Source organism: Nicotiana tomentosiformis, chromosome 4 (genome assembly GCF_000390325.3).
Source record: "Nicotiana tomentosiformis chromosome 4, ASM39032v3, whole genome shotgun sequence".
Classification (NCBI taxonomy): domain Eukaryota; kingdom Viridiplantae; phylum Streptophyta; class Magnoliopsida; order Solanales; family Solanaceae; genus Nicotiana; species Nicotiana tomentosiformis.
In genome coordinates, this window is record NC_090815.1 from 18018570 (window position 1) to 18033225 (window position 14656).

Genomic DNA, 14656 nt, shown 5'->3' on the forward strand with positions numbered 1-14656 from the left:
CATATAAGGAAGACTGAGCGACTGTGTAAGCTTAAACCCGACTGGACTCTGAAACATCTAACCTCACGAACTGATTAGCCAAAGTCTGGACATCTACAGCTAACGGTCTCTCACCAACCAGAAAATAAGAAAGGTTGCCCATACTTACAGCCTTTCTACTCAAAGCATCGGCCACCACATTAGCCTTTCCGGGTTGATACAAAATGGTGATATCATAGTCTTTCAACAACTCCAACCATCTTCTCTGCCTCAAATTAAGATCTTTTTGTTTTAGTAGATACTGAAGGCTACGATGATCAGTAAATACCTCACACGAGACACCGTAGAAGTAATGCCTCTAAATCTTAAGTGTATGAACAATGGCTTCCAATTCTAAGTCATAAACGGGATAATTCTTCTCGTGAACTTTCAATTGCCACGACGCATATGCAATCACCTTGCCATCTTGCATCAATATTGCACCAAGCCCAACGTGAGATGAATCACAATACATTGTATAAAGATCCTGAACCTGTGGGTAATACCAACATTGGTGTTGTAGTCAAAGCAGTCTTGAGCTTCTGAAAGCTCAACGAATACTCGTCTGACCATATGAATGGGACACCTTTCTGGGTCAGTCTGGTCAATGGGCTTGCTATAGATGAAAACCCCTCCAAGAACCGATGATAATAACCTGCCAAACCCATGAAACTCTGAATCTCTGTAACTGAAGTAGGTCTAGGACAATTTTGAACAGACTCAATCTTCTTAGGATTTACTTTTATGCCTTCTGCCGATACAACATGTCCCAAAAAGGCAACTGAGTCTAACCAAAATTCACATTTTGAAAATTTGACATATAATTGATTATTCTTCAAAGTCTGAAGCACACTCCGAAGATGTTGTTCATGCTCCTCTCGACTGCTGGAGTAAATCAATATATCATTGATGAATACAACCACAAAACAATCCAAATAGGGCTTTAACACCTGATTCATCAAATCCATAAATGCTACTGGGGTATTTGTCAGCCCAAATGACATCACTAAGAATTCGTAATGCCCATACCGAGTCCGAAAAATTGTCTTAGGGACATCAGATGCCCTAATCTTCAACTGATGGTAATCAGACCTCAAGTCAATCTTTGAAAACACCTTGGCACCCTGAAGCTGATCGAATATGTCATCAATTCTTGGCAGCGGATACTTGTTCTTGATACTAGCCTTGTTCAACTGCCGATAATCTATACACATTCGCATTGAACCATCTTTCTTCTTTACAAATAATACTGGTGCACCCTAGGGCGAGACACTGGGTCTAATGAATCCCTGATCGAGCAAGTCTTGCAACTATTCCTTCAATTCTTTCAACTCTTGCGGGGCCATACGGTATGGTGGAAAAGAAATGGGCTGAGTGCCCGGAGCTAAATCAATACAGAAGTCAATATCTCTGTCGGGTGGCATCCCCGGAAAATCAGCAGGAAATACTTCTAGAAATTCACGAACAACTAGTACTTAGTCCATAGAAGGAACATCCCACTGGAATCGCGAATATAAGCTAAATAGGCTAGACACCCTTCTCGACCATACGCCGAGCCTTCATATAAGAAATAACATGCTGGTAGAATAACCAGGAGTTCTTTTCCACTCTAATCGAGGTAACCCCGACATGGCTAGGGTCACTGTCTTGGCATGACAATCTAATATAGCATGATAAGGTGACAGCCAATCCATACCCAAGATGACATCAAAATTTACCATATCAAGAAGTAGAAGATCCACACTAGTCTCAAGACTACCAATAGTAATCACACACAAACGATAGACATGGTCTACTACACCAAAGTCTCCCACCGGTGTAGATACATACACAGAAGCACTCAGAGAATCACAAGGCACAAGCATATATGATGCAAAATAGGAGGACACATAGGAATAAGTAGATCCTGGATCAAATAAAACTGAAGCATCTCTATGGCATACTGGAATAATACCTATGATCACAACATCAGATAACTCGGCCTCAGGCCTAGCTGGAAAAGCATAAAATCGGGGTTGGGCCCCACCACTCAGAACTGTGTCTCTAGGACGGCCTCTAACTGGCTGGCCTTCACCTCTAACGGTCTTACCTACACCTCTAATGTCCTGACCTCCACCTCTAGCTGTCTGACCCTTACCTTTAACTGGCTGAGCAGGCGGTGCCGGTATGATGGCACAGAAATCCTGCCGAGATCTGTTACTCAACAACCTAGGGCAATATCTCCTAATGTGGCCAATGTTCCCACACTCATAACACCCATCCTGATGCCGTGGCTGCTGAAGCTGAAGCTGACCCGAACGGGCTGGATAACCATTGTAGTGACTTTAAAGTGGTGGTGCACTGATAGGAGCTGAATGTGCACTAAATGCTAGCTGTCCAGTGTAAGGTATAATACGACTGTGACTCCTTGAAGCACCGGGAGATGTCTGAAGTGCTGAATGAAATGGTCTGGGAGGATGACCCCTACCAATATTACACCTGTCTCCAGACGAGGCACCACTGAAACCACCGTACTTTCGAGGCCTCTTATCAGACTTCTGCCCCCTCTCCTATGCAAGAACCATCTCGATCCTCCTCGCAACATTAACAGCCGCCTGAAAGGAAATATCACTTCTAGTTTCCTTGGCCATCTGAAGCTTGATAGGGTGAGTCAGTCCCTCAATAAACCTCTGCACTCTCTCTCCCTCAGTAGGTAGTAAAAGGAGAGCATGACGGGCTAAATCCACAAAACGGGACTCATACTGAGTAACAGTCATACTTCCCTGCTGTAGACGCTCACATTGCTTATGGCAATCCTCTCTCAGTGTGATAGGAAGGAACTTCTCCAGAAATAGCTGCAAGAACTTTTCCCAAGTAAGTGCAGGCGATCCAACTGGTCTGGTCAATGTATAATCTGTCCACCACCTCTTGGCGGAACCCGTCATCTGAAATACAGCAAAATCAACCCAATTGGTCTCAGCTATACCCATGTTCCACAGCAACTCATGGCAGCGGTCAAGATAATCACGTGGGTCCTCAGAAGGTGTACCACTAAAGTGAACTGGAAAGAGCTTAGTAAGCTCATCCAGTCTCAATAAGGCCTCAAAATACATGGCGGGCCTATCACCGGTATATGCCGCAACAACTGGCGGAACTACCCCGACTGGCAAGGCTGCTGGAGCCCGATTTTGGGGAGCCATCTATTCCGGAGAGGGAGTAGTGCGAGTTTGTGCTCCTCCCCCAGACTGTGAGATGGCTGGTGCCACTAGAAATGTACCATTCTGGGCCACACCCTCCATAAGACTCACCAGACGGACTAGACCGTCCTGAAGCACTAAAGTAGCTATAAATACTTCCAGGACCTAAACTGGTCCAACTGGTACAGTTTTAACTGGAACCTCCTCCTGAAGATCTTCCTGAGTTTATACAACAAGTGCTACTGCTCGAGCTCTAGACTGAGCTCTACCTCTGCCTTTGCCTCGGCCTCTAGCACGACCTCGGCCTTGACCTCTACCCCTAACCATAGTTGCAACCGGGGGCTCTGGTCCTAGTCCATCGGTAGATGTATTACGTGTTCTCACCATTTGCGAGAGAATAAGAATATAATGGTTCAATCATCGATGAAATAATAAAATCGCACGACAGAATAAGAAAAAAGTGATATTGTTCCTAAACTTCATAACCTCTGAGAGATAAGTACAGACGTCTCCGTACCGACCCTTTAGACTCTACTAAGCTTGCTCATGACTCGTGAGACCTATGTAACCTAGTTCTCTGATGCCAACTATCACGACCCGAAATTCCCACCTTTGGGACCGTGATGGCGCCTAACATTTCACTTGCTAGGCAAGCCAACTTTAGAATAATATTAGCCATTTTTAAATAATTTTAAATTAATTAATAATAAGGAAACCAATGCGGAAGGAAAGTCTGAAATATAGTGAATAATCCATAATAATAGCGATGTCTAAATACCATCCAGAATTAGTGTCACAAGTGCACGAGCTTCTAGAATAATACAAATAAAGGTTTGAATAAAATAAAGCTGTTTGAAATCAAACACACACCTAAAATAAGGTAGGCCAGAACTTCAGAACTGCGGATGTTGTGCAGTTATACCTCAAGTTTCCTCTGAGTAGCTAAAATTCGAGCAAGACTATGGTACGCCGCTAGGACCAACTCCTAAATCTGCACAAGAAGTGCAGAGTGTAGTATCAGTACAACCGACCCCATATAATTGTAAGTGTTGAGCCTAACCTCGACGAAGTAGTGATGAGGCTAAGGCGGGTCACTTACATTAACCTGTATGCAATAGTAGTAATATAACATTAATAATAATGGGAATATTAGTAAGGCCATTAAATAATATTAATGATTGAAATCAACTCGGCAGTCACAACCCCTCAACGTGTTTCCATTGCGGCGTGCAACCCGTTCCCCCAATATAAACTTTAAACAAGTCTGTTGCGGCGTAAAACCCGATCCCCCAATATAGACTTTTGAATAATTCTATTGTGGTGTACAACCCGATACCCCAATATAGACTTTTAAATAAGTCTGTTGCGGCGTTCAACCTGATCCCCCAATATAGACTTTTATATAAGTTTGTTGCAGCGTACAACCCGATCTCCCAATATAGACTTTTAAACAAGTCTGTTGCGGCGTGCAACCCGATCCCCCAATATATTTTAACAACTCATAAATGTAATAAACATTTCTCCAATAAATATCACGTTCAATGAGAAACTATTATGCATCAAGACACACAATAATTATAATTTATTTATGAACAAACAATAACAATTAGCAATTAATTGTGAAAATCATGAAGAAAATAGGTAGTTTAATATTAAGTATGGTAAATGTCAAATAGCAATTAAGACACATAAGTCAAATAAGCATGTAAGGATTATTGCAGGAATTCAAGAATTAATATTTGACAAGGAATATGAGTGAAACAATTAATATAATAATTAATTCATGATTTAAAATAATTTATGATTTTTCAAGTAATTATGCAAACAATTAATTTGACGACGTATAGAAACTCGTCATCTTAATTTAAGAGTTCACATGCATTACACATAACAAATAATTTAAGAGTTCTATTCCCTCAAGTCAAGGTTAACCACGACACTTACCTCACTTTGCAACCAATATTCAAGAATCCAATAAACCTTTGCCTTGGGAATTCGTGTCCGAAATCCTCAAATCTAGTCATAAATAATTCAATATACTCAATATAAATCGTAGGTATTAATTCCATATGAATTTACTAATTTTCAAGATTAAAATTAGAAATTCATCTAAAAATTCATCAGTGGGGCCCACGTCTTGAATTTCGGAAAACATTATGAAATCCGAACACCCATTCAGATACGAGTCTAACCATACAAGATTTACCAAATTCCGATGTCAAATGGACCTTCAAATCTTAATTTTTCATTTTTGGAAAGTTTTACAAAAATTCCAATTTCTTGCATCTAAATCCGAAATAAAGGATGAATATGGACATGGATTCATAAAATATAATCACTTTTGGTTATAGAACACTTACCTAATTCAAAGTCGTGAAAATTCCCTTTGAAATCACCTAAATTCATGCTTGAAATGTCTAAAATGAGAAAAATATCGGACTCTTCAATTTATGCACTGCCCGGGCATTTTCGCACCTACGGTGCCTGGGCTCGCACCTGCGCATCCACTTTTGCGGAAGGAGTTTCTCTTCTGCGAACCTCACTTGCCCAGCCCCCACTTCTGCGAGATTTTTTGCGCATCTGCGGACACGCTTCTGCGAGGAGCTGTCCGCTTCTGTGATCGAAGCCCCAGCCATGGCCTGGACGCATCTGCGATTGAAGGCTCGCTTCTGCGAGATCACACCTGCGGTCAAAAATCTGCAGGTGCGATTACACTAGAAGTCCAAATTTTTATCTGATTTCAATCCGAATCACTCTTGGGGTACCCGGGACCCCGTACGAATATACCAACAAGTCCCATAACATAATATAGACTAACTCAGGGTCTCATATTCCGTCAAACAACGCTGAAATTATAATTCACTCCTAGATTCGAACATTGAGTTTTAAACTTTTCAATTTGCAAATATCGTGCCAAAACATATTAAATGTATTCGGAATGACTTCAAATTTGGCACATAAGTCATAAATGACATAAGGGAGCTATTCCAATTTTTGGAATCGGATTCCGACCCCGATATCAAAAAGTCAAATTCATGGTCAAACTTTTTGAAATCTTTAGCGTTTAAATTACTAGTTTCCGTTAAATGGTCATACCTTGAGCTAGGGGCCTCCAAATTAAATTTCGGGCATACGCCCAAGTTTCAAATAATGATGCGGATCTACGGGAACTGTCAAAACACAGATCCAGATCCGTTTGCCCAAAATATTGACCAAAGTCAACTCAATTGAGTTTTAAGGCTCTATTTCATATTTTAATCCAATTTTCGCATAAAAGCCTTCTGAAAAGTTATACGGACTGCGCACGCAAGTTGAGAAATGATGAATAATGCTTTTTGAGGTCTTAGAATATAGAATTAATTATTAAATTTAAAGATGACATTTTGGATCATCACACTTGAGAGAAAACTTGATGAAATTTGGAATGTGCAAGTGTTATGTTTTGCATTTGCTTTATGTTAATATTATATAAGTGACATCACTTGAATGATATAAGCATGTTTGGTACAAGGGTATTCCCCCTAAAGTGACTGTTACACTATTACATGTGTGCTGAGAAACAGTTGGAGCCACTTTACAGTTGTGGGGGTTGAATGGTACAGTCAGCAAGGGAACTGATGTTCATCTTTTCCCTCTATTGTTTATTTGACTCTGAATGTTGGAACATGTCCCAGACTTGAGACTTGTTGATCTTGAGCATTTTGAGGATGTGGAGCAGGTTCCCCATCTGGTTCTTAACATTAAATTTGTTAGATCATCAAAACATAACAAGACACATAACTTATTAATTTCTCTCTTTTTGATGATGACAAACTTGTAATTGAAATTCTCCCTGAGAACCAAAGTACCATAAATATTTCCCTTGAGCATGTTCCCCCTCAATTAATTTTTCCCCTTTTGGCATCATAAAAAGATTAGTCACAAAGAAGCACTAAGCAAAAAGAAGTCTAGCCTGATTAAATCATGCCTCATGTGTGCACACAATCATGACTAAAAACAGAGTAGAGGAGCAAAGCATGCATAGAAAGAGGATGGGTTATTCATTAACTTTGGAAATAAACAGGGAGCAGTGCCATTTGTTACATAATCATCCACAAAATAAAATAACAAAAAGGGTACCAGCCACTAAACATATCCAAACAAGAGAGACCAAAACAGAGGACATACACTGGGAAGGGAACGATTTTAAGGAGCACTGGAAAAGGGAGACAGAGCTGAAGAAGCAAGAGTTCTATGGAGGATATCCATTCGAGCATTTGCGGACCCTTGCTCATTGAGTAACCTCTCCTTCAGTTCTTCGCCTTGTTTCCTGAGATCAGCATTCTCCTTGGTCAGACGGGCAACCTCTTCACCTTGTTTGCTGCTGGAACCAGGTGCCTCCTGGGCCTGACTAAGCTATCCCTCAAGAATAATATTTTGTGCCTTCAACTTCCTTATCTCTTCGTTGGCAATATTTTGAGCTTCAATCAGTTGAGAAATAGTGGAATTGCTGCCACCCCCTCTTTTCTTATCGATGCACTCGCATTCTTCTAAGGTGGTCTTGGAGAAGGTCTGCTTGCACTCACCCACTATAGCCTTTCCCAAAGCAATTTTGAAGAACTCAAATACTTTGGTGAGTAGAACCCCATAGGTAGGGCTGTTCATTTGAATCGGATATCCGAAATCCGAACCGATTCGCTCAATTTTGGATTTCAGATATTTGGATCGGATTTCAAATTATGTTTATTAAAATTTCGGATATTCGGATCAGATTCAGATTGGTATAATTTTAACCCGATCCAAAATTATTATGGCATGCATAAACACTAAACTTTAATTTCGCATAGTTAGTACTTCCTTTATATCTTCCTCTAAGTTATTACCTTTACAATTATTGTATTTAGCTATATTGGCACCATAGTACCCTCATAATTGCAGAAACATGAATTTTTCTTGCTGTATTGCCTCTTTTACAAAGAAAATATATGTATGAGTTTGCAACTCTGAGGCATAACAACTCGAACCTCCAGAGAAATATTTTCTTAGAGATGCAATGCTGATAAAAGGGATGAAAAGAAAAGAGATGTTTGTATTAGCACATAACACAGAAGAAGCAGATAAGGAAGATGCATTAGTGGATTAAATTAGAAATAGCCTTAATAATACATGTAATCCGATCCGAAATCCAAAATATTGATCTGATCCAAACTTTAAAATCCAATCTGATCCGATATTAATTCGGATCAGATTCAGATTGCATTTTGCACAATCCGAAATTCGAATCTGAAATGTGCTAAATCCGATCTGATCCGATCCATGCACAGCCATACCCGTAGGGCAGCCCATGATTTTTATCCTTGAAATATGTCACTCTATTCATGTGCTCAATCATGATACCCGACAGATTGATAGTAGAGTATGCATCTAGTGCTACCATGAGGAACATGTCTGCTTGTGACGTAATAGAATGCCTTTCTGCACAAGGGAGAAAAACCTTGTTCACTATCTCGAATAACAATTGGTACACTATAAGGAGGGCCTTCTTGTGTACCCGTTCCCCTGATGTACTGCATCATCTTTCAAAATGGGATTTCTGAAGTTTGAAGAAAAAGTCCCCTCAATGGAGGATATTCCGTCGGTAGGCACTCCCAAGATGGTTCCCAACACAGCCTCATCCATCACAAAGTGAACACCATTCACCTTCATGCAGATATTATCATCCTCGACTGTGAAAAAGTAGGCATAGAAATTGCGCACTTTTGCCTCATACACCTTAGGACTCTCAATTGTAAACAGATGTGTCCACTGTTCAAATTCAGAGATATCAACCAATTGGCGCATTCCTGCCCCACAACACCTTCTGGTTTCTCAGATTTTCCCTTCCTTCATTCTTGGCCACACACCTTGGCCTTCTTGGAGGAACCAGGTTCCTCATTAGCACCAGCCTTCCGTTTCACTGATTTTCTCACACTTTTCCCTTTTTCGGCAGATTTGTCAGACACCTTCTCAGACACAGATTTTTCAGATGCTTTCTCACCGGACTCCTCAACCACTTTCTCGCCAGACTCACCCACTTCAGCATTGCTAACCTCCATCACTCTCACATGTGACTCTTTCCCAAATTTTGGAGTAGTAGGTTTCTTAGAGGACTTACGAATTAAGGGATTGGGTTTCTCATCCACCTCGTCATTAACGTCAACAACAAGTGTTGTAGGCCCTACCTTTTCATGTACTAACTTTCCACCCTTCACCAACCTTCTTCTTTTCTTTTCTTCCTTATTTTTCCTCAGAATTGACTCAAGAGCTTCCTCATTTTGCAGCCTAGTAGTAGGTCTTTTAGGAGTGGGTATTTTGGGAGTTTCCCTTCTACTCCTAGCACTAATAAATCTTATAAGAGCCACATTATAATACTCTTCTTCACTATCCTCATTCTCTTCCTTAGACAGAGATCTCATCTCAAGAGAAACAATGGTCAATGGCTCAGCATAGAAATGATGAGAGGAAGCGGGATCGGTCTTGGCTTGGGTTATTTTGAAGAACAGGGGGTTTCATCCCAAGTAGGAGCAGAGGGATCCTCTTGGGCAGAGGGATCAGTTCCCTCATGTGGTTCCCCAATAGTACCCTACCCTCTACCTGTAGACTATCACCCTCCCCTGAGACCCATAGGTTTCAGACACACCTTCATAACCACCAACCAAACTTCCCTAAGTAGCTAGTGACAATATATTCTCTATGGCCTCTTGTTCTTGTAACCCCAAAGTAGACTAAGAAGGTACAAGAAGAATATTACCTGTAGAATTGGCAACATTCAAATCGAGGCATGGGGTAGTCATTGTTGATTCATCACCATTGCGAACAACACCCTGTTGTGCCTCATAACTCTCTTCCACTTGTAGATTGGAGACTTCCAGATTTTATTCTCCCTCTACTGTTTCTCCCGCAGCCATTTATTTCGGCGACGTATAAGGAGAGGTCGTAGCCACAAACCTCTTTGGATTCGAAGTTTTGCGACTTCGATGAGAACCAGAACATGATTGGGTTGGAGAAGAGGCAGTGAGTCGTTGGGAATCTTGCTTAGGGTTTGGACTGGGTGTCGTATGATACTTAGACTCTCTCACAGATGCTTCAAGAGATGAAGATACAGTGGGGATGATACTTGGAACATTTGAGGCTTCGAGATTCTAAGACATGGTGATGAGTTTATGGAATAAGAGAGTGTTTGGTTGTTGAGAGAAAAGGGAAATTTTGGCTTTTGATGTGAACAGTTATAAAAGTGATAATGTTTGGGTTTATTTAAAGGGGGTGATGTACGAGTTAGGAAAGGGTATTTATTTTCTGGGTATACGAATCATTTCATAACGGGTAGTTTGCTTGGGTTCTAAAAAGGGAAAAACAAGAAATTGACATTTTAATGATGTGGCACCCTTTTTAGCCGTTTAAAAAGTTGTTCATGAGAGTAAAAAGGAACTATTAACCTGTGTTGAAGGAACCAGGTTCCATGTTTGCTCTGTAATCACCATGCGTGTCTACCTGTAACAGTATAGAAATGAGTTAGACCTTGCCAGAAAATACTTTTTTAGCTATTTTACCTATTCATTTCTTTCATAGACAATCATCGAGGGACCAGGTTATCAGCTTGATGTTATCAATCCAAGTTCCAAACGATTCTTTTCAAAGTGCTCTCTACTCAGTGCTTTGGTAAAGATGTTTGCAATTGCATCTTCTGTGCTGCAAAACTTCATGCATATAAGCTTTTTTTCAACATTCTCTTTGAGAAAATGATGTCGCACATCAATGTGCTTTGTTCTCTTATGCTGAACTGGGTTCTCTTCCATGTTGAAAGCACTGGTGTTATCACACAGTAATCGCATACAATCAAAAAATATTCCAAAATCCTCTAACTGCTTCTTGATCCAAATAATTGAGCACGGCAAGAGGTAGCTGCCACATACTCCGCTTCTGCAGTTGAAAGAGCCACTGAGTTTTGTTTTCTTGTATCCAATGAAATTAGACACGATCCAAGAAAGTGTGCCACGCCATAAGTGCTTTTTCTATCTACCAGAAAACCAGCATAATTAGCGTCAGCATACCCGATCAAGTCGAAATTATCTCCTGAGGGATAGTAGAGAACCAGATCCTGCGTTTCTTTTAGATACCTCAGGATTCTCTTGGTAGCCTTCAGATGAGATTCCATTGGATTTGATTGAAACTTGGCACATAATCCCACACTGAAAATGATATATGGTCTGCTTGCTGTGTGATACAAGAGTGAACCAATGATACCTCTGTACATGGTCTCGTTCACAAGGGAATCAGGTTCATCCATGTCCAGATGAGTGGCAATAGGAATATCAATGATTTTTGAGCTTTCCATTTCAAATCTCTTCAGAAGCTTTTTGATGTACTTTTGTTGACTTATCATTGTGCCCTTAGGAGTTTGCTTGACTTGCAGACCCAAGAAGAAATTCAATTCCCCCATCATGCTCATTTCAAACTCGCTTCCAATGAAATTTTCAAACTCCTCACACAGAGAATCATTTGTTTCACCAAAGATGATGTCGTTAACATAACCTTGCACAATGAGCAGGTTCCTCCCTTGTTTCTTCAGAAATAAGGTGTTGTCAATTTTTCCTCTTGTAAAGCCATTTTCTAGGAGAAATTTGGACAACCTTTCATACCATGCACGAGGAGCATGCTTCAGCCTATATAATGCCTTTTAAGTTTAAAAACATGCTCAAGATGCTCATGACATTCGAAGTGAGGTGGTTGCTTGACGAAGACTTCTTATTTTAGAAAGCCATTCAAAAATGCACTTTTGACATCCATTTGGAACACTTTCAATTCCATATAAGATGCAAAGGCAATGAGCATTCTGATGGCCTCCATTCGAGAAACTAGAGCAAAAGTTTCATCATAGTCAATCCATTCTTCTTGATTGTAGCCTTGAACTACTAGCCTTGCCTTGTTCCTTATTGTGTTCCCAAACTCATCAAGTTTGTTTCTAAACACCCACCTGGTTCCTATAACAGTTCTGTTAGCAGGTCGAGGAACCAGGTGACATACGAAGTTCCTCTCAAATTGATGGAGTTCATCTTGTATAACAGTAATCCAGTCAGCATCTTTCAATGCTTCCATCATATTTTTGGGCTCAACTCGAGAGAGAAAGGCTGAGAAGGTAAGTTAGTTTCTTGACTTTAATCTAGTTTGAATCCTTGAGTCAAGAGGAGTGATCATATTTTGAAGAGGGTGTGAACTTTTGTGCTTCCAGTTAGACACCTGAATCTCATTGTGAGAGGTTCCAGGTACTTCTGGTTGACGTGAGTCCCGCTTCTCAGCTCAGCATCTGGGGTTCCTTGCACAACATCAACAACTCTATTCTTAGCTACAATTGTTGTGATTGAAGGGCCAAGTTCCTCTACATCAACTGGAGATACAGCTGCATCATCATCATTTGATTCCTTGACGTAACTCATCATGTCAGCCTTTCCATTTTCCATCTCAATGACTTCATCAAGAACTGTTGACTGCTCTCCGTCTTGATCAATCTTATCATGTGAATCTTTCCCACATAGGTGTTGTGATTCATCAAATATCACATGTATGTTTTCTTCAACACATTGAGTTCTTTTGTTGTAGACTTTGTAGGTTTTTCTTTTGATGAATAGCCCAAAATGATTCCTTCATCACTTAAGCATCAAATTTTCCAAGTGCTTCCTTACCATTGTTGAGGACAAAACATTTTCAGCCAAATGTTCTCAAATATGTTAGCTTGGGTTTCCTCCCGTTCAGCAGTTCATACGGAGTCTTGTTCAGTAGGGACCTGATCATGCACTTGTTCACCAAATAACATGCAGTGTTAACTGCTTCTGCTCAGAAATTATTAGCAATGTCACTGTCAATCAGTATTGTCCTTGCCATGTCTTCAAGAGTCCTATTTTTCCTCTGCACAGTACAATTTTGTTGATGTGTTCTTGGAGCTAAAGAATTATGACTTATGCCATTTTTAGCATAGAATTCGTCAAATTTTGCATTATCGAACTCTATGTCATGACCAGATATTATACACACAACATTGTGACTCAACTTCACTTGGATCTTCTTCACGAAGGAAACAAACAGTTGAAAAGTTTCATCCTTGGTTCTAAGGAACAAGGTCCAGGTGAATCTAAAATAGTCATCCACTATAATAAAAATGTACTTCTTTCATCCTCTACCTGACACCCTCAAAGGTCCAAACAGATACATATGGAGAAGATCAAGTGGCCTTGAGGTACTAACTTCCTTTTTGGGCTTGAAGCAGGATCTGACTTGCTTTCCTTTTACACATGCATCACACACCTTGTGATCTTTGAAGCTTGACTTAGGCAGGCCACGAACCAGGTCCTTCCTGACCAATTTGTTTAGCAACGTAAAGCTTGCATGACCTAATCTTTTGTTTCATAGTTCTGCATCATCGTCAATGTCACTCAGACAAGTGAGATCTCCATTATGGAGGGACTCAAAATCAGAAACATAGATGTTTTTGTATCTTTTTGCCATCAGGACCACTTCACCGGGCACAAGATTTGTGACTGTGTAGAATTTTGACACAAATTCTACTTTGTTTCCTTTATCGCAGTTTTGGGAAACACTCAGTAGGCTATATGTAATGACTCGGCCGATCGTTTTGAGAGTAATAGTCCTAATCCCCTATTTACTGATTCTCCCATATATATTTCTGCTATTGTGACTTGTCGTGAGGTTTCATTTTGGTTTTTGAAGTGTTTTGAGACACTTAGTCCCAAAATGGAGGTTTAAACCTTAGAATTTGGACCGTAGTCGAAACTGTGTAAGGACGACTGCGAAATGGAGTTTAGTCAGTTCTGTTAGCTCCGTTGGGTGATTTTGGACTTTGAGGCATGTCCGAATTGTGTTTTGGAGGTCTGTAGCTCATTTATGCTTGAAATGGCGAAAGTCGAATTTTTGAAGATTTTCACCGGCAATGGAAATTTTGATATCGAGATCAGTTTCCAATTCTGAAAGTTGGAGTAGGTTCGTAATGTCAAATATGACTTGTGTGCAAGATTTGAGGTCAATCGGACATGATTCGATAGGTTTTGGCATCTGTTGTAGAAGTTTAAAGTTTCAAGTTTATTAAGTTTGAATCGGAGGGTGATTCATGTTATTAGAGTTGTTTGATGTGATTTGAGGGCTCGACTAAGTTTGTATGGTGTTTTAAGACTTGTTGGTATGTTTGGTCGAGGTCTCGTGAGACTCGAGTGAGTTTCGGGTGCTTAATGGATTGAGTTTGGGACTTATGCAATTGCTGGAGCTGTTGTACCTGGTGTAATCGCACCTGCGTACTTTGGGATGTAGGTGCGGCACAGCAGAAGCGGCCATGGAGCCACAGAAGCGGTTTTGACCCCTGTCCAGCTAGGACCGTAGGTGCGGCCATAGATTTGTAGAAGCGGACGCGCAGAAGCAGAAGCGGAGAACAGATTCGA